The 24,393-nt window shown below is 44.4% G+C and overlaps 1 long non-coding RNA gene across 3 annotated transcripts in view; it reads right to left on the bottom strand.

The window, feature by feature from the left end:
* Window positions 1-682: 682 nt before the first annotated feature.
* Window positions 683-24,393, bottom strand: part of LOC122549310 (uncharacterized) — a 114,728-nt gene continuing 91,017 nt past the window's right edge. For all 3 annotated transcript variants that reach the window (XR_015756925.1, XR_015756924.1, XR_015756926.1), the window contains exons 2-3: window positions 2,583-2,741; window positions 683-953 (exon numbers count right to left, since the gene is read on the bottom strand). This is a non-coding gene — a long non-coding RNA (uncharacterized LOC122549310). The remainder of the gene's footprint in view (window positions 954-2,582; window positions 2,742-24,393) is intronic.

The following is a 24,393-nucleotide window of genomic DNA, read 5'->3' as shown; positions in this document are numbered from 1 at the left end:
AAAAAATTTTTTGAGCTTCACTTTCATTTTAAAGATGTCTTAATGATGCTTTAGCAGCAATGTGTAACACGTCCCATATTTCTTTCTTGCCAGCAACCCTTTCTTGGACCTGAATCAAGTGAAGTTTTAAATTTAGTTAGGCCAATATGAAGGATACCATCAGCTAACGGGCCAGCTGGCGATTTTTCCTAACATCCAGGAACATGACATTCTCTGATAGATCAGAGTCCTGACATCTTTGTGATTTCACTTCCCTTCCCCAAACTGGGTTTACCAACAGACAGTCTCACCCAGGGCACAACCAACCACCTGATTACTTGACGTCAACTCCAGCTGAATTTTGAAATGTTCACTTACAAATTGCACTCTGCACTGGCCCTCAGGAAATTATATTCTCTGAATCTTTTCCTGAAGAAGAAGGAAAAAAATGTGCAAATGTCTGATGGGAATTATATCCATATTTTCTAATGGTTCTCCATATGCTACAGCAGAAACAAATCTGTTGAACCAATATCCACCTCTCTTCTGAAGAAAAAAGCCAGTTGTCAATGAACATCTGATTAGCATTGAACTTCATGAAATTACATCTAACACCCAAATCTGTTGATAATACTCGGTTCTTTATTGAATTTTGTTCATGATATTTTGTGGGCCAATAATCATCTCATTAAACATAGTCACACAGTGTTACACAAGGTTACTTTACTGATATCATTACAGTGCTCCAATCTTCTACGTTCTTTTCTCATGGGTTTGGCATGTGATGAATACTTGGTCTGGTGAGTTGGAGCTGCTTGTTGGAGACAGGGCCCATTATCTTGAGTTAGTTGATTGACTCCCAGTATGTTGAAGTATTTAACCAGCAGTACAGTACAGTCAGGGTTCTCATCACCAGTTGCCATTGGAAGTGCTGGGCACATTGCATACAGTTTTGTCCCATCTGGTAAATTGCACTGGCATGTTGATATGTGAAAAAGACCAATAGGTTGATTCCCCTCAAAGCTCAATAAATGTGTTTTAACATTGTAGCCAGAACATGATGCAGTTTAAAGCAAGGAAATTCTACTCTCTGCTTCTTTCTCATCCCTCCCCTCAACTCTCCCTTTCCCCCTTCCTGCCAGCATAGCAGAAACCACAATGCCTTCATCCTAGGCAGTTTACTGTCCCAGCATCTTTGGATCAGTGTGAAGTACCATCAGCTGCCTGTCAGTGATAAGGTGTATCCAATATACATTTGATTCAAGACCCCACCTCCACCTGACTGCCATAGAGACATAGAGCATGGAAACAGACCCTTCAGTCCAACCCATCCACGCCGGCCAGATATCCCAACCCAGTCTAGTCCCACCTGCCAGTACCTGGTCCATATCCCTCCAAACCCATCCTATTCATATACCCATCCACATGCCTCTTAAATGTTGCAATTGTACCAGCCTCCACCACATCCTCTGGCAGCTCATTCCATACACTTACCTCCCTCTGCATGAAAAAGTTGCCCCTTAGGTTTCTTTTATATCTTTCCCCTCTCACCCTAAACCTATGCCCTCTAGTTCTGGACTCCCCGATCCCAGGGAAAAGACTTTGTCTATTTATCCTATCCATGCCCCTCATAATTTTGTAAACCTCTAGAAGGTCACCCCTCAGCCTCCGACGCTCCAGGGAAAACAGCCCCAGCCTGTTCAGCCTCTCCCTGTAGCTCAGATCCTCCAACCCTGGCAACATCCTTGTAAATCTTTTCTGAACCTTTTCAAGTTTCACAACATCTTTCTGATAGGAAGGAGACCAGAATTGCATGCAATATTCCAACAGTGGCCTGACCAATGTCCTGTACAGCTGCAACATGACCTTCCAACTCCTATACTCAATACTCTGACCAATAAAGGAAAGCATACCAAACGCCTTCTTCACTATCCTATCTACCTGCGACTCCACTTTCAAGGAGCTATGAACCTGCACTCCAAGGTCTCTTTGTTCAGCAACACTCCCTAGGACCTGACCATTAAGTGTAAAAGTTCTGCTAAGATTTGCTTTCCCAAAATGCAGCACCTCACAATTATCTGAATTAAACTCCATCTAGAACTTCTCAGCCTATTGACCCATCTGGTCCAGATCCTGTTGTAATCTGAGGTAACCCTCTTCGCTGTCCACTACACCTCCAATTTTGGTGTCATCTGCAAACTTACTAACTGTACCTCTTATGCTCGCATCCAAATCATTTATGTAAATGACAAAAAGTAGAGGGCCCAGCACCGATCTTTGTGGCACTCCACTGGTCATAGGCCACCATCACCCTCTGTCTTCTACCTTTGAGCCAGTTCTGTATCCAAATGGCTAGTTCTCCCTGTATTCCATGAGATCTAACCTTGCTAATCAATCTCCCATGGGGAACCTTGGCGAATGCCTTACTGAAGTCCATATAGATCACATCTACTGCTTTGCCCTCATCAATCTTCTTTGTTACTTCTTCACCATTTATAATAATTGCCATACAGGCACAAGTAATACTGTGAAGTAAACCATTGGCAATTTAAACAATGATTCTATAGCATAGATCACTTGATGGGTAGCCTTCCAGTACTCACCAGAGTTGGTATCCAAGTTCAAAGTAGCCTGCTGTGCCTTTCACAATCTTGTTATGAGGATACAGCTCTTGCCGTCAGAGATTCAGAGGCCTTCTCAGCAGGTGGAGACATTTCCATTCCTCCATGGTTGCCCATCACAGCACAATCTTCCCCAAAATCCTGAAAAAAACCCACCAGAAAAACATTTGGTCACAACTTTATCCAATAATATTTACAATAACAAAAAGAAACTTATGTATGCCCACAGTGCCTCTTCTGTGATTCCTTTTTCCTGGCCTAATGCTCCTATATAATGTATCCTCCAGCAGGCTTAGTTGTTGCTGGATGCCTGTCCCCTTCTGCTCTGATGCCTACATTGTCCTGCAAGAGAAAATGAAGAATGTTTGTCATTATGTGATATTCCTGTGAATAGTTGAAAGCATCTAAATGTAGTAGTAGATGAATGTCTGGATGACAGTATTGGTACGTACATAACTTCTAGTGGTGTCTCGAAGTAGACCTGTGCCCTAATTCAATAGTTCCCTGTGGGTTGACAAAGGATTGCTGTTAAGGGCAGGAGAGGCCCAAACGTTGGACCTGGAGGACATGTCTGCGAAGGTAAGTTTAAAATCTAATCAGTTTCTGCACTGACTGGTTTTACTGTGCGCGTGCTGGCAGTAGCTTCTGAGAAAGGAGACCGTAGCGTCAATTAAAGACAGGTAAAGCATTTTGGATGTCCTGAAATCATAGCAGCCACCTTATAAATGCAAGCATTTGGCTCAGTGGTTAGCACTGCTGCCTTACAGTGCTAGGGACCTGGATTTGATTCCACTCTCGTCTGTATGGAGTTTACACATTTTCCCCATGTCTGCGTGGGTTTCCTTCAGGTGTTCTGATTTCCTCCCACAGTCCAAAGAGTTGCAGGTTAGGTGGATTGGCAGTGCTAAATTGCCCATAGTATCCAGATATATGTTGGTTAGGTGGATTAGCCATGGAAATATATAGAATTACACGGATAGGGTAGGGGATGGGTCTGGTTAAGATGCTCTTCAGGGATTGGTGTGGACTCAATGGGCTGAGTGGCCTGCATCCAATGTAAGAATTCTATGATATTATTGTGTAAGAGGGAAAAGAGAGAAAAGCTTTTTAATAGTTCCATGAATTTGACTGGAAACAAGTTCATCATGCGATATTGTTTTTAGCATTCCGCTGTTCTGTCAGCTGCGTACAAAGAGGTTACTCTGGTCAGTGACACAACTGTGATCATGTCAAATCCAAACTGCAAATCATTATTAGCAATAGCATAAGTCATGCAGTCCTGTAAAATGAGGCCAGCGCACTGGCATCAAAGTACAGCCAAGTGAAGTTCACAAAACTCTCACTGGTATGAGTTGTCAGAAGTTTCCAGGGCTATCCCAAAATATGATGAGTATATTCTCAGTGAGCACCGAGCCTATAGTCAGCCTGGTCCTGGCAACTTGCCAAATGTGGCAAGGAAGGAGAGGTAAAGAACAGTCTTAAAGAGCTACATTGAATTTTAAAATGATACATCCTTCTAAAGGTAAGTGACTATCTCTGGCATCAAAACTTGCTGGATCCTTTATAAAGATTGTGAATATTTTAAAATACTATTTCAGCCTTTATAAAGGGGGAGAAAGGTGGCAAGCAATGTAAATGTGATAACATTAAATAAATAAGTTATGTTTGTATGCCATACTCAAACATCTGCCTGATAGTTAGAAAAGTAGAAATGCTGCAACACAAGGTGGATTATGAGGGTGGTGGTATGAGAGGAAGACCTGTAAGGTGCACCAGGCACCCTCCACATCTGGTGACTGTGCAGGTTATTGACAGGGTCAATACTTTGGAATAGCGCCTCCAACACTCTGGAAATCATAAGGAACTTGGCATGGTAAAGCATCATTTGGATGGCCTAAGCCATCACACCAAAAGCTAATGCCTATCAATCTGTGCCAATATACTGGCTGTCTGTTCAAGCTCAAAAGGTGTGGTGCTGGAAAAGCGCAGCCAGTCAGGCAGCGTTTGAGGAGCAGGAGATGCGATGTTTCGAGCGTCGGCTCTTCATTAGAAATGGACTTCTGCTTGAAACGTCGACTCTCCTGCTCCTTGGATGCTGCCTGACTGGCTGTGCTTTTCTAGTGCCACACTTTGTAAATCTGATCTCCAGCATCTGCAGTCCTCACTTTCTCCTGTCTGTTGAAGCTGTCAAGCACATAATTTAGCTACAGAAATTGATAAGTACTGAGATACTGGGAGATACTGGGAGACTGCAAGTTGCTTCATAATACAAACAGAGATCTCAGAAATCATAAACCCTTGGCTCCCATGTAGGTTAATACTTTAAACATCCTTTCACACAAGAATATGAGAGAACTGAGCAATGTAAAACTAAAGCTAGAGCAGGTAGAATCCTGCTCTCCTACTGCATAGGCATCACAAAGCAGCCTTTGGGATTCCAAATAAGAGTCATATTGATCTCAAAATATTAACTATGATGCTCTCCCCACAGACACTGCCAGATTTCCTAAGTCTCTCCATATTTTAGGCCTCCAGCATCTGCAGTAGTTAGCTTTCATTGCAAGTCAAACTCTGATGGAAGGCACATTTGTACATACTTCAAAAGTGCTGCATTAGTTGTTAATGTATTTCAGAGAGTCCCATAGTCATTAAAATTCTACATAAATGCATTTTCTTTCTTTATTTTTCCGGAAACAATGTTGTGAAATTTGATACTTGGTTTTACTTCAGTTGTGACGTAAACGTTGACTCCTCAGTTACCTGTTTGAAATATGTGTGGTTTCTTTCATCGTGTTCCATATCATAATCAAATGTTTTACCTGCAGTATGAGTTTTCACCATCCCTCCAGACTTTCCCCTCACTGAGGACGAATGCTCAGTCCTCAGCAAAGGACTCACCTTCGTCCCCCTCCGTCCACGCATCAATGAATTTAATACACGCTGTGATGTCGAACACTTCTTCCGTCGCCTCTGCCTCCGAGCTTACTTTCACAATCAGGACTCCCGCCCACCTTCCGAGGACCCCTTCGCCCACCTCCAACACACTGCATCCATCTGGACACCCCGTGCTGTCCTATTACTCACCTTCGACCTCTTCATTTCCAGCTGCTGCCGGGACATTAACCGCCTCAACCAGTCTGCTCCCCTCCCCCACTCCAACCTCTCACCCTCACAACGCGCAGGCCTCTAATCCCTCTGCTCCAATCCCGACCTCACCATCAAGCCAGCAGATAAAGGGGGCACAGTGGTAGTCTGGCGCACTGACCTCTACACCGCTGAAGCCAAACGCCAACTCGAGGACACCACTTCCTACCACCCCCTCGACCATGATCCCACCCCCCCCGTCACCAAACCATCATCTCCCAGACCATACAGAACCTCATCACCTCAGGAGATCTCCCACCCACAGCTTCCAACCTCATAGTCCGGGAACCCCGCACTGCCCGGTTCTACCTCCTTCCCAAGATCCACAAGCCTGACCACCCTGACCGACCCATTGTCTCAGCATGCTCCTGCCCCACTGAACTCATTTCTGCCTACCTCGACACTGTCCTATCCCCCCAGTCCAGGAACTCCCCACATACGTTCGAGACACCACCCAAACCCTCCACCTCCTCCAAGACTTCCGTTTCCCTGGCCCCCAACGCCTTATCTTCACCATGGATATCCAATCCCTCTACACCTCCATCTGCCATGACCAGGGCCTCCAAGCCCTCCGTTTCATCCTCTCCTGACGTCCCCAACAGTACCCTTCCACCGGCACTCTCATTCGTTTGGCCGAACTGGTCCTCACCCTTAACAATTTCTCCTTTGAATCCTCCCACTTCCTCCAGACCAAAGGGGTAGCCATGGGCACCCGTATGGGCCCCAGCAATGTCTGTCTTTTTGTTGGCTACGTAGAACAGTCGATCTTCCGTAATTACACCGGCACCACTCCCCACCTCTTCCTCCGCTACATTGATGACTGCATTGGCGTCACCTCGTGCTCTCGCGAGGAGGTTGAGCAATTCATCAACTTCACCAACACATTCCACCCTGACCTTAAATTTACCTGGACCATCTCTGACACCTCCCTCCCCTTCCTGGACCTCTCCATCTCCATTAATGACGACCGACTTGATACTGGCATTTTTTTACAAACCCACCGACTCCCACTGCTACCTGGATTACACTCTTCCCATCCCACCTCCTGCAAAAATGCCATCCTGTATTCCCAATTCCTCCGCCTCCGCCAGATCTGCTCCCAGGAGGACCAGTTCCACCAGAGAGCACATCATCTGGCCTCCTTCTTTAGAGACTGCAATTTCCCTTCCCATGTGGTTAAAGATGCCCTCCAACGCATCTTGTCCACATCCCACACCTCCACCCTCACACCCAACCCCTCCAACCGTAACAAGGACAGAACGCCACTGGTGCTCACCTTCCACCCTACCAACCTTCGCATAAACTAAATCATCCGACCACATTTCCGCCACCTCCAAGCTGACCCCACCAGGGATATATTTCCCTCCCTACCCCTTTCCACCTTCCACAAAGACCGATCCCTCCATGACTACCTGGTCAGGTCCACGCCCCCCTACAACTCACCCTCCCATCCTGGCACCTTCCCCTGCCACCGCAGGAATTGCAAAATCTGCGCCCACATCTCCTCCCTCACCTCCATCCAAGGTCCTAAAGGAGACTTCCACATCCATCAAAGTTTTACCTGCACATCCACCAATATCATTTATTGTATCTGTTGTTCCCGATGCGGTCTCGTCTACATTGGGGAGACTGGACACCTCCTAGCAGAGCGCTTTAGGGAACATCTCCGGGACACCCGCACCAATCAACCACACCGCCCTGTGGCCCAACATTTCAACTCTCCCTCCCAATCTGCCGAGGACATGGAGGTCCTGGGCCTCCTTCACCGCCGCTCCCTCACCACCAGACGCCTGGAGGAAGAACGCCTCATCTTCCACCTTGGAACACTTCAACCCCAGGACATCAATGTGAACTTCAACTTTCCTCATCTCCCCTTCCCCCACGTCACTGCAGTTCCCAACTTCCAGCTCAGCAGTGTCCGCATGACTTGTCCTACCTGCCTATCTTCTTTTCCACCTCTCCACTCCCCCCTCCCCCCCACCGACCTATCACCTTCATCCCCTCCCCCACTCACCTATTGTACTCTATGCTACTTTATCCCCACCACCACCCTCCTCTAGCTTATCTCTCCATGCTTCATGCTCTCTGCCTGTGTTCCTGATGAAGGGCTTTTGCCCGAAACATCGATTTTACTGATCCCCGGATGCTGCCTGAACTGCTGTGCTCTTCCAGCACCACTAATCCAGAATCTGGTTTCCAGCATCTGTAGTCATTGTTTTTATTTGCATGTGTGAGCAAGCCTAATCATTAAATTTATTTCCACTTGTCAGCTGGCTGACATACTGCAATTTGCACTTGAATGATGAGACTCTCTGAGCCCATGACAGAAGAACTTCTCTTCATTAATTGGGAACTCCTTTTCATTCCAGTCAGTCTTTCTCAGTAAGTGTTTTACTCAGAGTCCCTTTTCAAGTCTAGTGAGAAATAATGAGAACTTTGTATGATTATGCCCCAGTGGATTGAAAAGAACACAAATGTAACACCTTTGTTGAAGAAGCAGGAAGGTATAGGCCAGTTAGTTTAACATCTGTCACTGGGGGGATGGTACCATCTATTATTAGACGTAATGCCAAGATAGTTAGAAAATCATATAACAATCAAACTTAGTCAACCTAGCTTTGTGCAAGTAATGCTGTTTTTAATTAATTTTGATGTTCTTTAAGAATGCAACAACTAGAATGGATAAAGGGGAACTAGGAAATGTAATGTACAATATTTCAATTTCAAATATTGGATAAGCTGCCAATTAAAATGTTAATACCCAAGATAAAAACTTAGGGTAGTACTGATAATATATTAGCATGGATAGAGGACTGGTCAACTAACAGGAAACAGGGACTTAGGACAAATGGATAGCTTTAAGAATGACACTGTGTAATGAGTGGAGTGCCAGAGGATCAGTTTTAGTCTGTCAACTATTTATAATCTGTATCAATGACTTGGGTTAAGGGGCTGAATATATTGTAGCCAGATTTGCCAACTGTGCAAATATATAAGGAAGGATATAGTGACACGAGAGGGGGTGCAGAGGAGGTTCACAATGTTGATTCCAAAGTTGAGGTAGTTAGCTTATGAGGACAGACTGAGTAGACTGGGGTTATATTTATTGGAATTTAGAAGATCGGCTTGGAGGGATCTTATAAAAAATATGTAAAATTATGAAGGGAATAGATAGGATAGAAGTAGAAAGGATGTTTCCACTGGCGGGTGAAACGAGGACAACAGGGCATAGCCTCAAAATTAGGGAAGTAGATTTAGGACCGAATTGAGAAGGAGCTTCTTCACCCAGAAAATTATGAATCTTTAGAATTCATGCTCATGAAGTAGTTGAGACTCCTTACTGAGTGTTTTTAAAGCTAAGATTGATAATTTTTTGACTAGTAAAGGAATTAAGGGTAATGGTAAGAGGGTGGGTAAGTGAAACTGAGGCCATGAGAAGGTCTTATTGAATGGCAGAGCGGGCTCCCTACTGCGAATCCTCTTGCAAGGATGCCTGCCTTGAAGAAGTTTTCCTCCTCTCTCTACAAGAATCTCAGGGAGTCCCTGTCCCACTGCAACTCCCAGGTCATTTTCTCTGCCCTGAAGCTCTTCAACCATGTCGTGAAACAAACTCGCTACCACAGCCACATTTGACTCTATGCTACTTTCTCCCCACCCCCACCCTCCTCTAGCTTATCTCTCCACGCTCCAGGCTCACGGACTTTATTCCTGATGAAGGGCTTTTGCCCGAAACGTCGATTTTGAAGCTCCTTGGATGCTGCCTGAACTGCTGTGCTCTTCCAGCACCACTAATCCAGAATCTGGTTTCCAGCATCTGCAGTCATTGTTTTTACCTCAAAGGACCAGATGGCCTACTCCTGCTCTTGGTATTTATGGGGTTCTTACAAGTGAAACAGAAGTTGTGAAAAGGATACAAAGAGTCTGCAAAAGGATTTTAAAAGATGAAATGAATAGGTAAACATTTTGGCAGATGGAGTATAATGTGGGAAATTTAAAGTTGTCCACTTTGGTAGAAAGAGTAGAAAGCTCAAATATTATCTGTATTTAGTCAAGCTGTAGAAAGCCACAGTGCAGAGAGACTTGGTTAACCTTATACGTGAGTCACATAAAGTTAGTGTGGCAGTACAGCAAATAATTAGGACAGCAAATGGAATGTTGTTTTTTTATTGCAAGGGTGATGAAGTCTAAAAAAAGAAATGTCTTGTTACGACTGTACAGGGTGTTGGTGAAGCCACACTGGAATACTGTGTACAATTTTGCTCCGTTTTTATGGAAGATATAAAGACATTGGAGGCAGTTTAAAAGATATTCTCTAGTCTGATTCCTGGGTTGAAGGGGTTGATGTCAAAAATGGCTAAACAAGTTAGGTCTTGCCAAACTTGCCTCAGTAACTACTTGCCTGCCCCGTGAAATCCCTCACATTTAATTTCATCCCTATCTCATGAAGTGCCATTTGCTAGTTGTATTGGAATTTATCGGCATCATTTGCACACACTTTAACTCTAAAGGCTATTGTTCTTCCAGAGAAGTATTATCAGTTTGGAATCACCCTGCATGGTTGCTGACAACTGCCCCAGATATGGCACATAGGGGGAAAATCAAAATCCCACTTTGTAAACTGGGACCTGCCGGTCCTGCTGAATAGGCTGCTGCACAGGTGGGTCATCCACCTACCCCAGGACCAGCAGTAGAGGCCAGGGAACTAGACCACGCCATCCTGTTCCAAAGTTACCATCTTGAGGTAAGGAAGTCTCAACCATCTGGAGGAATGCTCAGCAAAGTACAAAGAAGGTAATATTCTCCACTGTGCCGGTGTAGTTGCTGTCATCATCCCTCTGCTATCTCACACTCACTCTGACTTTGCTACTGCACCACTTTTCACCAAAGTTCACATTCTACCATGTTTAGAATTGTCTACAACATCTTCCCTCACTCACTGTGACCACTCCAAAAACCAAGAGTACCAATCCTCTGTGTTGCCTGCTCACTCTGTTGGGACTCTTCACCACCTGCACCAGAAGTATACTCTGGGCCATACACTCTCATCTCTTGTAATAGCTGGCTCTCACTTATTCCAAGAGAAAAACAACACAGAGTTGGACAGAAAGAGTCAGAGCTGCCCAATGTTTGGCTCCTCTCTTACATGGCAAGTATCCTTTTCCGACTGGTATTGGGTTTGCCCTTGACTTGGTGTGCTGGGATCTCCTGGGCTAATGCTATTCCCTTGACTTGACAGAGGCCTCTTGACAACCATGACAAGCTTCCTTACCTTGTGTCTACACTAAATAGCAAGGCAGAACAGATGTAATATGAGCCTGGTAACTTTAGATAAGTGTGCAAAGCATAAAAAGGCAAGTTGATGCAAGGCAGGGATGCTGTGAGTGAGTGAACATGATGATAGTGAGCAAAAGACCAGAGATGCAGAATGGTCCAGTCCATCAGATGTGTTCTTTCCTTGAACACACAGTGTCCTTGCAGCAGTATTACAATGATCAATGTCGAGGTACAGCATTGAAGTACAGAAGCATGCTATAAGTGGATAGGAGATGTGCTATGATAGTTCCTCGAAACTGGTGTATAGTGTATGCCAATGTCCATGGACATTGGGTGGATGTAGCTACTGCCCATGGAATGTGTTCTGAGATATTGATGGCTTGTGTCCAATATGAAGGTCATTCAGAACAAGTGATGAGCTAAATCTGCTAAGTACCTATTCTGGGTTTCCACATTGTGTTTCTCAACCTTTAGCTTGTTTGGTAAGTTTGGTCAGGTATAAAGCTGAATATTAATGATGTAAGATGGACCATTAATGAGGTGTTAAGCAAACAATAATCTGCCTTAATTGGCAACATGCCACTGCCTAGCATGAAACTCACCATGCTGCTTGTGAAAAGTCCAAAAGCTGGAGCAAGTTGTAGTCAATGTCAAGATTGCAGACTTCTCATCTGATTCTGTCACACATCTTTCCATATCCCATGTCACTCAGACCTTTGTATGGTTCTGCCCTTAGCAACATAATAAGGGGATACTCACTTAAAACTGAGATGTGATGGAATTTCTTCTCCCAGTGGGTAATGAAGATCTGTGGAGTTTAGATCACTGGAAGTATTTAAAGAGGAGAAATATTGAATTCTGAAATTGGGGTGTTGAAGGTTATGATGAATTGCCATGAAAGAGGAATTGAGGCCTGGGGCAGTTCAGCCATGATCTTGTTGAGTGGCAGAACAGGTTTGAAGGGCCAAATGGCCTACTCTGCTCACTATTTTTTATGTTCTTATGTTTTAACACTCCTGCCAAAAACTAAATACAAGCAATATTGAAGAGTGTTAATGGAATGGAGCATTTATTGTATTAACAGCAGGAAAAGTCATGATTCTAATGTTATCTGCAACATCAAAACTCAGCCATTGAACTCTGGGTGGGGGACTTCAATGTTTATTACTAAGAGTGGTTTGATATAGCTATGTAGCTCTATTACTGTCTGAGCTGGCTGAGTCCAGGATATAAATAGCCTTGGCCCAGGTAGTTGATGAGTGAACCAACATAGATGAAAGCTAATGTGATTCTTTGCTTGACTCAGATGCATCTGTCAATGTTAGAATGGATAGAAGTGATCACTTATGAAGACAACACCCTGTCTTCTCACTGAGAATGTCCTTCAAAATGTTGTGTGGCAAAACCATCTGATGAATTAGGATAAATTCAAAAGTAGCAGATCAAAATTGGATATCCATGAAGCACTGGAGGCCATCAACAGCAGCAGAGCTATATTTCATTACAATCTGCAATTATTATCGGCCTAACATATTCCTCATCCAACCATTACTATCAATCATGTGTGAAACTTAATCTAGTGAGGAGTTTAGAAGTGTATCAAGTAGAAATAGGTGCATCTATGAGAGAGGAGTTAATCTTGGGAAGTTACAACACATGCACATGTAAAGAGCAGAAGCAACATGCTATGGACAATTCAATGAAAAAATTTCACATGCAACATATTAAACTAAAACTCTGCAGACCTGTCAAGTTCAGTTGTGAATGGTGGTGAATAATTAAAATGCTAATACAAATCATGGTGAAACCCAGCTTATGAGTGCAAAAGATAGGAAGTGTTGAAGTGTTTGCAACCATCTTCAGCTAGAATTGTTGAGTTGATAATATATCTCACCCTACGCCTGGGATCCTCAGCATCACAGATGTCAGTCTTCAGACAGTTTGATTCACACCACATGAGATCAAGAAATAGCTGAAGGCACTGGATACAGCAAAGACCGTGAGTTTCACCACAATCCTAGCTGCAAGAATTAAAACTTGTGTTTTGATATTTGCTATGCCTCTGCAAACAATGTGCCATTTACCTGCCAGTGTCAAAAATGCTTGGATCTGTCCTAACCACAAATACCAGGATGCAATTAATCTAGCCATTTATTGTCCCATCAGTTTAAGAGTTTGTTGGTGAACAGGTAGCATGTAATAATAATAATGTTTTTATCAATATTCCATTAGGGCAATTTGTCTCCATAGCTCATTACAACTTTGGTTCAAACAATAATGAGAACTAAGTCCTAGACATGAGGTGTCTGGGTGTGATTTCCCTTAACATCATTGCTTTATTTGACAGTGTGGAATCAAAAAATATCAAAAACAATTCAAGTCACTAGAAACTGTGGGCAAGACAGTCCATTGGCAATCCACTAGTACAAAGTATGGTGATTGTGATTGATGTAGGTGAAATCTTCACACTCTGTCCTTCTTCGGATCCCTTTCCCATTCCTCCATGCCCTCTGATAACACTCCACACTCTGTCCTTGGCAACTTCTTGCACTTGCTTGGCCCAAGCCTCCAGGCAAAGTGGCATTCTCCTGTTTCCCTCCTTTATACCTCAGAGTTCAACAAGGAAAACCACTGACCTCAGTCAAGACTGCACAAAGACAACTGTTACATACCACTTTTAAAGAAATGTGAACTGGGTGCCACAAGATTCCTGTGTGCTGCTGAATACATCTTGAAGGTGGAATGTATTTAAGTTTTGTACTAATAGTTGTTCATAAAATGCAAATATATTACAAGCGGGAAAGTGGCGCAGGTCAACCCATCACAAGGATACTGCTAACTTAGTCTCTGCATCTCAACCTGCCTGTAGAAAATCAAAATTTCGCTTCCCAACTACTTCATGACCTCGCATACCAAACTTGCTGCATTCTGCTCTTCATAAAATCTGCAACTTCCCTGCTAACCCATGCACTACATGAACTGTTATATGAAGCATCAATACTGGGGAAGATCACTCTTAAACAAAAAGGTAAATGATATCCTCCACAATGCAACCCAACATCAATGTTTCTTTATAATACAAAAGGTGGTTACCCATCTTCCAATGTAACCTATTTAAAGAACATGTAAAGCTCAGTACATGTCAGTTAGACACCAATTTTATAAATGTAGGTCATAAGTGCTGGGCAAAGCTTGATTATTGTGTTGAGTAAATAGAGTCACAAGGTCGTACAGTATGGAAACAGACTCTTCAGTGCAACCCATCCAAACTAAACTAGTCCCAACTGGCCATTTCCCTCCAAACCTTTCCTATTCATATACTTCTTCAAATATCTTTTAAATGTTGTAACTGTACCTGCATCCATCACTTCCTCTGGCAGTTAATTCCACACAATAACCACTCTGTCTAAAAAGGTTGCCTCTCATTGTCCTTTTTAAATCTTTCTCCTCTCATCTTAAAGATATGTCCCCTAGTTTTGAACTTCCCCACCTAAGGAAAAATACCTTTGCTATTCATCTGGTCTATGTTCCTCATGATTTTATAAACCTCAATAAGGTCACCCTTCAACCTCCTACGCTCCTGTGAAAGAAGGCTCAGCCTTTCCAGACTACTTTTATAATACACAGCTTCCATTCCCAGTAACATCTTGGATAATATCCTTTCTATAACAGGGTGACCACAACAATACTCCACAAGATGCCTCACCAACATCCTGTACAACCTTAACATAATGTCCCAGCTCCAGAAGACAAAGGTCTGATCAATGAAAGCAAGCATGCTAACCTCCTTCTTAACCAGCCTGTCTATCTGTGATGCAAGTTTCAAAGAATTATGGGCTTGAACTCTTATGTCTCTCTGCTCTACAACACTACCCAAGGAGATACAATTACTTGTATAAGTCATTCCCTTGTTTGTTTTACCAAACTACAATACCTCATATTTATCCAAATTAAACCACATCTGCCACTCTTCAGCCATTGACTTAGTTGATCAAGATCTCTTTGTAATCTTAGATAACCTTTTTCACTCTCCATATAACACCAATTTTGGTGTCATTCACAAACTTATTATCCATACCTTCTATATTCTCATCAAAATCATTTATATAAGTGAGAAAGTGGAACTGAATGCTAATGTTAATTGTCAAATGAACTGAATCTGCCAAAGTTGCTCCCTGTAAACCCCTCAGTGCTATATAAGACTATCAGCAAGCTAGCCTGCCATGCAGCTAGTTAATATTTTCAAATAAACGCGTTCACAGATTATATTATATATCTTAGGAGCAGATGGGATTCAAACCTAGGTTTGTTTGGTTGAGAGGTAGGGACATTACTACTGTACCATAACAGTCTGCCAGCCAGTTAACTAGTTAGTCAACTTGCGAATTAGTTCATCAGTTGCACAGCATAGCAACTAACCGACTGGTCTGTCACGCACAACACCATTGCGCACACTTGAACTCATTCAAAATCAAGTCATTAGCCCTTGATAGAATATTGCTTGTAAAAGATTTTGCCTCCTCCTCCAAAATCTCCTGATCTTTATCTTGTCTATAATGCATGGCATCAATGGATCTTCCATTTACAAGTGAAACATTTCTGCATTCCCAGGCATTCCAAGGTCATTGAATGTCTGAGTGATAACACTTAACCCTACCTTTGATTACCTACAAGTTATTTATTCCTTGGGAAGTCATTTTAAGAGGTCAGCAGCTTTCTAAAGCATACTTGGTCACATCTACCCTCTATCTCTTATTTTCTTCAGAGTTTAAGACAAGTTTCAAATATTCCTAAAGGTAATGTAAAGTTAACCAGCAAACCAGCTAAAGACCAATCCACCCTCTAGTGGATCGAGTAAAGCTTCTGACTGGCTCATATGGGAGAATGATGCTAAAGCATTTATTGTGTCCTTATAATGTGCTGTTGCCAGCTAAATAGCTTTTATTTGGTTTTCAACCTGATTTTTGGCTCAGTGATTAAAGAAGTGAAGAAGTTATTTATGATAACGGTATTCTAGTTTGCTATTGTCAAAATTGTTCACTAAAATTCTTAATGGGTATTTGAATACATGTTTATGGAAATTACATTCCTCTGCAGTGTCGCCATTCTTGTCTATAATGGGGGCTTATGGCTTCCTGAAAACGGGCAGCCTAAAGGCTGAAGCTTCATTCACTCATACTGCCATGTCTGCACTGTTAAATAGGCAATTCAACTTGGTAGTAATGCAAGTGCAACAGTAAACTCTATACTCAGAACAAGCTCTGACTTGTATTACTGCTTGTAGTATAAGCATGAGTTTGAGTAGTTTTGGAAACTTCCTTTACAACAAACTCAAGATGAGGTTTTTTATGCTTATCTCTTTTAACCAAAATACTAAACAAATCAAAGTCAAGAGTGTGTTGATCTCTTTCATGGTCACATATAGAGCAACAGTGGGCCTGTGACACAGTGATAGTGTACCTCTCTAGGCCGGAAAGTCCGGTCCAAATCCCACTTACCCTCAACATGTGTGGTCTTGTTAAGGCTCTTGTGGTACAATTGAAGTGGTACAAGATAATACACGGCTTGGAGAGGGTGGACACTAGGAAATTGTTTCTGAATTGTTAGGCGAGGAGACTAGGACCGTGGACACAGCCTTAGAATTAGAGAGGATAAATTCAGAACAGAAATGCGGAGACATTTCTTCAGCCAGAGAGTGGTGGGCCTGTGGAATTCATTGCCACAGAGTGCAGTGGAGACTGGGACGCTAAATGTGCACCCATCTCCAGCTCCTCCAAGACCGTGTTAGGGAACTGGAGCTGGAGTTGGATGAACTTAGGGTCATTCGGGAGGCAGAGGGCGTCATAGATTGGAGCTTTAGTGAAGTAGTAACTCCAAAGATTGCAGACAGATGGGTGACAGTGAGGGGGACTGGGAGGAAGCAGCCAGTGCAGGGACCCCCTGCAGCCGTTCCCGTCAAGAACAAGTATACCGTTTTGGACACTTGTGGGGGGGGGGACTTACCAGGGGTAAGTAATTGGGTTCAGGCATCTGGTACAGAGCCTGTCCCCGTTGCTCAGAAGGGAAGGGTGGAGAAGAGCAGAGCAATAGTTATTGGGTACTCGATAGTTCGGGGCACAGATAGGCGGTTTTGTGGGGGCGAGAGAGACTCACGTTTGGTATGTTGCCTCCCAGGTGCAAGGGTACATGACGTCTCTGATCGTGTTTTCCGGGTCCTTAAGGGGGAGGGGGAGCAGCCCGAAGTCGTGGTCCACATTGGCACCAATGACATAGGTAGGAAGAGGGCTGAGGATGTTAGGCAGGCTTTCAGGGAGTTAGGTTGGAAGCTCAGAGTTAGAACAAACAAAGTTGTTGTCTCTGGTTTGTTACCCGTGCCACGTGATAGAGAGTCGAGGAATAGGGAGAGTGAACAGTTAAATGAGTGGCTACAGGGATGGTGCAGGAGGGAGGGATTCCGGTATCTGGATAACTGGGTTCTTTCTGGGGAAGGTGGGACCTCAATAAACAGGATGGTCTACACCTGAACCTGAGGGGCACCAGTATCCTTGGGGGGAGGTTTGCTAGTCCTCTTGGGGGGGGGTTTAAACTAACTCTGCAGGGGCATGGGAACCTAGACTGTAGCTTTAGGGTGCAGGACCTGGAGTGTAGGGAGGTTAGGAACATGGCATCAATCTCAAAGGAGGGTGCCTGTAAACAGGAAAGTGGCTTGAAGTGTGTATACTTCAATGCAAGAAGTATACGAAATAAGGTAGGTGAACTTGCAGCGTGGGTTGGTACCTGGGATTTCGATGTTGTGGCTCTTACGGAGACATGGGTAGAACAGGGACAGGATTGCCTGTTGCAGGTTCCAGGGTTTAAGTGTTTTAGTAGGGTCAGAGGTGGGGGTAAAAGAGGGGGAGGTGTGGCATTGCTTGTCAAAGATAGTATTACAGCGGTGGAAAGGACGATGGATGAAGACTCGCCATCTGAGGTAGTTTGGGCTGAGGTTAGGAATAGGAAAGGTGAAGTCACCCTGTTAGGAGTTTTCTACAGGTCTCCTAATAGTCCTAGAGACGTAGAAGAAAGGATTGCGAGAATGATTCAGGAGAAGAGTGAAAGTAATAGGGCGGTTGTTATGGGGGACTTTAATTTTCCAGATATTGACTGGGAAAGCTATAGCTCGAGTTCGTTAGATGGGTCAGTGTTTGTCCAATGTGTGCAGGATACAATATGTAGACAGGCCAACAAGAGGTGAGGCCATACTGGATTTGGTTCTGGGTAGCGAACCAGGCCAGGTTTTAGAATTGGAGGTAGGTGAGCACTTTGGGGACAGTGACCACAATTCGGTGACTTTTACTCTAGGTGATGGAGAGGGATAAGTGTGCACTGCAGGGCAAGAGTTATAGCTGGGGGCAGGGAACTTATGATGCGGTGAGGCACGACTTAGGATGCGTGGCTTGGAAAAGTAGGCTTCAAGGGAAGGATGCAATTGATATGTGGAGCTTGTTCAAGGAGCAACTATTGAGTGTCCTTGATAAGTATGTACCTGTCAGGCAGGGAGGAAAGGGTCGTGTGAGGGAGCCATGGTTTAATAAGGAATTGGAATCCCTTGTTAAAGGGAAGAGGGCGGCCTATGTAAAGATGAGGCGTGAAGGTTCAATTGGGGCGATTGAGAGTTATAGGTTGCCAGGAAGGATCTGAAGAGAGAGCTAAGAGCAGCAAGGAGGGGACATGAAAAGTCCTTAGTTGGTAGGATTAGGGAAAACCCAAAGGCTTTCTATAGGTATGTCAGGAATAAAAGAATGACTAGGGTAAGAATAGGTCCAGTCAAGGATAGTAGTGGGAAGTTGCGTGTGGAGGCTGAGGAGATTGGGGAGACACTGAATGAATACTTTTCGTCAGTATTCACTCAGGAACAGGACATTGTTGCCAATGTGAATACTGAGTCACAATTAATTAGAATGGACGGCTTTGAGGTATGTAGGGAAGAGGTGTTGGAAATTCTGGAAAGGGTGAAAATAGATAAGTCCCCTGGGCCTGATGGCATTTATCCTAGGATTCTCTGGGAAGCAAGGGAGGAGATTGCAGAGCCATTGGCCTTGATTTTTATGTCCTCGTTGTCTACAGGAGTAGTGCCAGAAGACTGGAGGCTAGAAAATGTGGTTCCCTTGTTCAAGAAGGAGAGTAGGGATAACCCTATTTACTATAGGCCGGTGAGTCTCACTTCTGTTGTGGGCAAAGTCTTAGAGAGAATTGTAAGGGATAGGATTTATGAACATCTGGATAGGAATAATGAGATCAAGGATAGTCAGAATGGTTTTGTGAAGGGCAGGTCGTGCCTCACAAACCTTATTGAATTCTTTGAGAAGGTGACTAAGGAGGTAGATGAGGGTAAAGCGGTAGATGTGGTGTATATGGATTTTAGTAAGGCGTTTGATAAGGTTCCCCATGGTAGGCTACTGCAAAAAATACGGAGGTATGGCATTGAGGGTGAGTTGGAGGTTTGGATTAGGAATTGGCTGGCTGGAAGAAGACAGAGGGTAGTAGTTGATGGAAAAGGTTCATCTTGGAGTGCAGTTACTAACGGTGTTCCGCAAAGATCTGTTTTGGGAACATTGCTGTTTGTCATTTTTATAAATGACCTGGAGGAGGGGCTAGAGGGTTGGGTGAGCAAGTTTGCGAATGATATGAAAGCCAGTGGAGTTGTTGACAGTGAGGAAGGATGTGTCAGGTTACAGCGGGATATAGATAAGCTGCAGAGCTGGGCAGAAAGGTGGCAAATGGAGTTCAATGTAGGTAAGTGTGAGGTGATTTACTTTGGTAAGAGTAACAAAAAGATGGGGTACTGGGCTAATGGTCGGATACTTGGTAGTGTGGATGAGTAGAGGGATCTTGTTGTCCATGTACACAGATCTCTGAAAGTTGCCACCCAGGCAAATATTGCGGTGAAGAAGGCATATGGCGTACTGGCTTTTATTGGTAGAGGAATTGAGTTCCGGAGTCCTGAGGTCATGTTGCAGTTGTATAAGACTCTGGTGTGGCTGCATCTGGAGTATTGTGTGCAGTTTTGGTCGCCATACTACAGGAAGAATGTGGAGGCACTGGAATGGATGCAGAGGAGGTTTACCAGGATGTTGCCTGGTATGGTAGGAAGATCGTATGAGGAAAGGCTGAGGCACTTGGGGCTGGTTTCATTGGAGAAAAGAAGGTTTAGGGGTGACTTGATATAGGTTTACAAGATGATTAGGGGTTTAGGTAGGGTTGACCATGAGAACCTTTTTCCACGTATGGAGTCAGCTATTACGAGGGGGCATAGCTTTAAATTAAGGGGTGGTAGGTATAGGACAGATGTTAGGGGTAGATTCTTTACTCAGCGAGTCGTGAGTTCATGGAATGCCCTTCCAGTAGCAGTGGTGGACTCTCCCTCTTTATGGGCATTTAAACGGGCATTGGATAGGCATATGGAGGATAGTGGGCTAGTGTAGGTTAGGTGGGCTTGGATCGGTGCAACATCGAGGGCCAAAGGGCCTGTACAGCGCTGTATTTTTCTATGTTCTATGTTCTATGTCTTCAAGGCAGAAATTGATAAATTCTTGATGTCACAAGGAATTAAGGGCTACAGGAGAATGCGGGTAAGTGGAGTTGAAATGCGCATCAGCCATGATTGAATGGTGGAGTGGACTCGATGGGCCGAATGGCCTTACTTCCGCTCCTATGTCTTATGGTCTTATGGTCTTATGGAAGTGCCCTTAGCTCTGGTCCAGGAGTCCAGATTAAGACCCACTTGCTCTAGAGGTGTGTAATAACATCTCGAAATAGTTTGATGAGGAAAATATCTTCACAGTATTTCAATCTATTTGCCATAAATTTATTTTGAAGAGAATTTGAGCTCTTGTCAGTGTCATTGACAATATGCATGCTGAAACTAACATCAATAAAACTGATTAGCTGCCATTGATCACATTGTTGATTTTAGGATCTTGTGTGTGTGACTTAGTTCCTGTTTACTGACATTGTAACAATTGCTACACTTGAAAAGTATTTAATTGGTTAATTAGAACATTAAAATATGTTTATTTAATAAGTGACGTGGAAATAACAATCTTTCAAGTCTATAATTCTGTTTAGTTTCAAACCAGTAGCAGATTGCATTGTAATGTTACAAGTCTGCCATGTTTCTTGTGACACTACTGCAGCATTTCCATCCATTAATCCCCAAAGTGGGCTGCTAACTTGCAAACTTTTTCACCAGATATTAACCAAATCTACTCAACAATATATGAGTTCCATAGCATTTCACTGTATAATGATGTGAAGTACTCAGGTATGGAGACTTGCTAGATTGTCTGTAAATAGTCCAAGTTTGTAGCGCAGAAATTATTTTAACATACTATCTATTCTCAGCATCAAGATAATGTCCAAGAGCACATTTCTGGGCATATGACAGGCAGAAGGAGTTATGAAAGATCAGAAACCACAGGAATGAAAGTGCCTGAAGCGTCAATGGGAGTCGCTTGAGGCTTAGTTCAATAAAATATTATTACAGCAAAGGATAATTATATTATTAAATCCTCCTTAGCATTGAATCTCGGTTGCAGAACATGTAGACAATACCAGGGGAATATTCATCATTTAACTTGGAACTGTAAATCAAAACAGATTGACATGACAACCTGCAACTCATGTGTAAGTGATCTACAGTCTCCATGTCACAGGAAATCACACAATTTTGGTCCAAGATCAAATCCATCCAACCTGGATTGTAAATCAAAGTTATTAAATTAAATAATTTATACCACATCGTCATGCCAATAAAAGGATCTTTAGTTATTATTTATTCAGTAAGACTGTCAACTAGGGCTCAGTTGGTAGCATTCTCATCTATGTCAGAAGATTATGCATTCCAGTTCTGCTCCAAAGGTTTGTTAAATGCAAGTTCTTTATTTTTTAAATTTTGTATTCAAAATATTTATTGTAAGAAATGCCAGTGAGATTGCTCCAGCCTTTAGGTGAATGGGAGGGGCTGAAGTAAGGAATTGGGATTCAAGATCAATCTACACCCAGAATACAAGCTTTCTGCTCCCTTCTCCTTTCAATCATTGCTGTGGGTAATGTGCTCTTGATTGGCTGCATGCTCAATAGGGAACCCGAAAGGATGACAGTGTTTGTGCTCTCACCACTGCCATTCCACCGATATTCCAGTCTATTGCCTCTCAATGAGACATCCCAGACTGCTGCAACTCATGCTGAGATGGTACAGTCTGAAGACAGGTTCTCAAGGCCCAGAGTGTCTAATGAATATCCTTCAAGGCTATCGGTAGTCTCCTTGAATGAAACTCTGTAGCCTTTCACCAGCTATGCTACAGTTATTAGGTAGATCTATAGAGTGGCACAAGGCCAGGCACTAAAATGATGCATATAAACTTATGAGGTAGGCAGACAGCTCTTCCAATATCTGGATCAGTGGTGCTGGAAGAGCACAGCAATTCAGGCAGCATCCGAGGACAGGCAAAATCGACGTTTCGGGCAAAAGCCCTTCATCAGGAATAAAGGCAGAGAGCCTGAAGCGTGGAGAGATAAGATAGAGGAGGGTGGGGGTGTGGATAGAGTAGCATAGAGTACAATAGGTCAGTGGGGAAGGAGATGAAGGTGATAGGTCAGGGAGGAGAGGGTGGAGTGGATAGGTGGAAAAGGAGCTGGGCAGGTCGGACAAGTCCGGACAAGTCAGGGGATCGTGTTGCTGGAGGTTAGAAACTAGGATGAGGTGGGGGAAGGGGAAATGAGGAAGCTGTTGAAATCCACATTAATGCCCTGGGGTTGAAGTGTTCCGAGGCGGAAGATGAGGCGTTCTTCTTCCATGCGTCTGGTGGTGAGTGAGCGGCGGTGGAGGAGGCCCAGCACCTCCATGTCCTCGGCAGAGTGGGAGGGGGAGTTGAAATGTTGAGCCACGGGGCGGTTTGGTTGATTGGTGCGGGTGTCTTGGAGATGTTCCCTAAAGCGCTCTGCTAGGAGGCGCCCAGTCTCCCCAATGTAGAGGAGACCGCATCGGGAACAACGGATACAATAAATGATATTAGTGGATGTGCAGGTAAAACTTTGATGGATGTGGAAGGCTCCTTTAGGGCCTTGGATGGAGGTGAGGGAGGAGGTGTGGGCACAGGTTTTACAGTTCCTGCAGTGGCAGGGGAAAGTGCCAGGATGGGAGGGTGGGTCGTAGGGGGGCGTGGACCTGACCAGGTAGTCACGGAGGGAACGGTCTTTGCGGAAGGCGGAGAGGGGTGGGGAGGGAAATATATCCCTGGTGATGGGGTCTGTTTGGAGGTGGCGGAAATGTCGGCGGATGATTTGGTTTATGCGAAGGTTGGTAGGGTGGAAGGTGAGCACCAGGGGCGTTCTGTCCTTGTTACGGTTGGAGGGGTTGGGTCTGAGGGCGGAGGTGCGGGATGTGGACGAGATGCGTTGGAGGGCATCTTTAACCACGTGGGAAGGGAAATTGCGGTCTCTAAAGAAGGAGGCCATCTGGTGTGTTCTATGGTGGAACTGCTCCTCCTGGGAGCAGATACGGCGGAGGTGGAGGAATTGGGAATACGGGATGGCATTTTTGCAAGAGGTAGGGTGGGAAAAGGTGTAATCCAGGTAGCTGTGGGAGTCGGTGGGTTTGTAGAAAATGTCAGTGTCAAGTCGGTCGTCACGGATGGAGATGGAGAGGTCCAGGAAGGGGAGGGAGGTGTCAGAGATGGTCCAGGTAAATTTAAGGTCAGGGTGGAATGTGTTGGTGAAGTTGATGAATTGCTCAACCTCCTCGCGGGAGCACGAGGTGGCGCCAATGCAGTCATCAATGTAGCGGAGGAAGAGGTGGGGAGTGGTGCCGGTGTAATTACGGAAGATCAACTGCTCTACGTAGCCAACAAAGAGACAGGCATAGCTGGGGCCCATACGTGTGCCCATGGCTACCCCTTTGGTCTGGAGGAAGTGGGAGGATTCAAAGGAGAAATTGTTAAGGGTGAGGACCAGTTCGGCCAAACGAATGAGAGTGTCGGTGGAGGGGTACTGTTGGGAACATCTGGAGAGGACAAAACGGAGGGCTTGGAGGCCCTGGTCATGGCGGATGGAGGTGTAGAGGGATTGGATATCCATGGTGAAGATGAGGCGTTGGGGGCCGGGGAAACGGAAGTCTTGGAGGAGGTGGAGGGCGTGGGTGGTGTCTCGAACGTATGTGGGAAGTTCCTGGACTAGGGTGGATAGGACAGTGTCGAGGTAGGTAGAGATGAGTTCAGTGGGGCAGGAGCATGCTGAGACAATGGGTCGGCCAGGGTGGTCAGACTTGTGGATCTTGGGAAGGAGGTAGAACCGGGCAGTGCGGGGTTCCCGGACTATGAGGTTGGAAGCTGTGGGT

The sequence above is a fragment of the Chiloscyllium plagiosum genome, unplaced genomic scaffold (genome assembly GCF_037043375.1).
Source record: "Chiloscyllium plagiosum isolate Xiang-an unplaced genomic scaffold, Cpla_swu_hap1 HiC_scaffold_4, whole genome shotgun sequence".
Classification (NCBI taxonomy): domain Eukaryota; kingdom Metazoa; phylum Chordata; class Chondrichthyes; order Orectolobiformes; family Hemiscylliidae; genus Chiloscyllium; species Chiloscyllium plagiosum.
This window is presented reverse-complemented; position numbering and strand designations above follow the sequence as displayed.